At 48.6% G+C, this 2,361-nt stretch overlaps 1 long non-coding RNA gene across 1 annotated transcript; it reads left to right on the forward strand.

Moving 5' to 3' along the window:
* The first annotated feature begins 460 nt into the window (after positions 1-460).
* Positions 461-1,471, forward strand: LOC121365662. The gene is made up of 3 exons (XR_005957049.1): positions 461-544; positions 803-900; positions 1,098-1,471. It is a non-coding gene; the product is annotated as an uncharacterized LOC121365662 (long non-coding RNA).
* The last annotated feature ends 890 nt before the right edge of the window (positions 1,472-2,361 follow it).

The raw sequence follows: 2,361 nt of genomic DNA on the forward strand, positions 1-2,361 counted from the left end.
CTTGGAGCCAACTGGCATCGGCTCTGTTAGACATGGGAGAAGCTTCTAGCAGCTTCTCGCAGAAGTCACCCCTGTAGCCTGCTGATGCCTATTGATTTTTGCCTTTTTTCTTTTATATCTTCTCAGTATTATTTACACATACATTTGAAGCTCTGTAGCTTATTTGTACCATTCCATGGACTCCCCCCCCCCTTGGTCAACCCCCAAGCCCTCAGCCCTGGAAACATCAGTAACTACTTACCATTAGTTAGCCCTCCCAAAGGGAAAAACAGTCTCCCCCATGGACTTGGTGTCGCAACTTCCTCTGGTTTCTCCTTTCCCTGTCACTGGCTTGGCATCCCTGGTGGCCACCACCCTTCCCCTGGAGGCCACACCCCTCTGTCCACCCCTTAGCTCCGCCCCCCCGCCCCTTCCCCTTTATAAGCTGTCTGCTCCACGTGGTTCATCCTCTTTCCTCGGGTTTGTCCTTCAGCTATGGTGTTACTCTGCTGGAATAAAACCTTGCAAAAGAGCCTTTCTTGCCTCTATCGCTGAGCCAGCTGCAGTGAGTATTGAGTGGAGGTTTGACTGCGTTGCCTGAATGTTAACTCAGCTTGCTTTTTGACAGGAGAGGCTTGCTGGGGACAAGGGATAAGCAGCAGCACCTACCACTTTAACACCCACGTTTTTAATTGGCGCTCAACTGGGCCCTGACCTTGAGGCTTTATCTAGCCTTTTGAAAGCGTCTCCATTGGATCTCCTCTGGATTCTAAGTCGCAGTCACTGTTCCAATTCCCTGAGAGAAAAAACCCCAATTTTCTAGGGTATTTCTCTGGGGGCGGCTGACAACCCTCGAGGCTTCGAGGACCAGCCAATTCAGCCAGACCTCCTCTGAGATTTTTTTTCTGGCACACTGAGGTGGTGAGTATAGCCTGGTGACTATCACCTTTTTATATTTTTTTTCTTCCTATTATCTCTTAGGAGGGAAAGGGCTCAATGGGTTCCATGTTATCCACTGAGCAGAAAGTTATTGTTTCCCAATTTCTAATGTCCTTCTCAAATATAATGTTAAGTTCTCTAAGGGTGATCTGAGGGTTCTTTTTCTCTGGGTTTTCAAGTTCTTTCCAGGTGCTACAGCTGAGTTGTCAGAAACCCAGGACATCCCTCTGGATGCCCTGGATGGCTCAAAATCTTGGCAGGGGCTCGGAGACCCTGGCAGGAAGCCAAAGACACCTGGGAATTTGATCTCAACCCATGAAGCAAATTACCAACTCTATATGAAGCATTGCAAGTCACAAAAGTTTAGATAACATAACAGTAGTTGTCACAGGGTGAAAGGTGGAATTTTGAAGAATTTTACTATGGGGGTCTAGGGGGACAAAATGGAGGGATCTGGGCGTTGTCCTGTTCTTCTCCCTTCTTCTTCCTAGCCTCCATCTTCTTGGTGATGGTGGCATTTTGGGATTGGTTTAGAATAGAAAGTCACTGTCTAACATAGGTGATAGGTATTGGAAAATAACTGTAAATATTGAATATGTAGTTTGTAGTATAAAAGACAACACCAGCCCCGTGGGCGGGAAGTGTGCCTCAGACTGACCTGCAGAACAGACCTTGGCAGGCCAGACAGAAAATGTTTTAGATAAGAAATAATAAACAACCTTGAGAACGACAGCCGAAGACTTCTGATTTCTTCTCGGACAGCTGGGTTGGGGAAAAGAGACTTTTTAACACTCCTCAGGATCATCTCTATCAGAGGGAACCCTGAGACTGAGTCTGTCTTGTCTGTTGAGTTTTGGGATTATGTAGGGAAAACAGTGTATCATCTCCAGACTGAAGGTGATTTTCGGGTTGGGAAGTTCTATCCTCTGTTTCACTCTATTTATAAGGTGATTCAAGCTTTGGGAGAGGGTTCTAAAGATTCTAAAAGCTCTGTATCCCTGCCTTTGTCTCCCAACTCCCCTGACCCTGCTCCCCCGTCCCCTCAGGATAAATCTGGAGATGGAAACTGCCTAAAACAGGCACAGGATCGCTACCTGCCTCCTGCCTCCTCCAGTCCCCTTCCATCCCCTTTCCTGACTAGTACTGGCTATGCTAGTCTGGGTTCTTTCCAAACCCTCTATCCTAAAACCCTCTACCCTCATTTGACCTTGACTGCTATGGAACAAGATGGCGCTGGCCACGTGGCCATGGAAACTTGCATTTTAAAATCTCCTGCCTCAGGCACTCATGACAGTGACGGTGTCTGGGATCGTCCTCCTCCCTTCCCTTCCCCCACTCCACCTGAGAGCCCCGTTCCCGCAGCGGGTACTGCCCCCACGCTGGGCATTCCCTCCAGTGCAGGTGCCACCCCATTGCCACCCCCACGCCGAGTTCCCCCATCCC

Source organism: Pyrgilauda ruficollis, unplaced genomic scaffold (assembly GCF_017590135.1).
Source record: "Pyrgilauda ruficollis isolate IOZ18807 unplaced genomic scaffold, ASM1759013v1 scaffold979, whole genome shotgun sequence".
Classification (NCBI taxonomy): domain Eukaryota; kingdom Metazoa; phylum Chordata; class Aves; order Passeriformes; family Passeridae; genus Pyrgilauda; species Pyrgilauda ruficollis.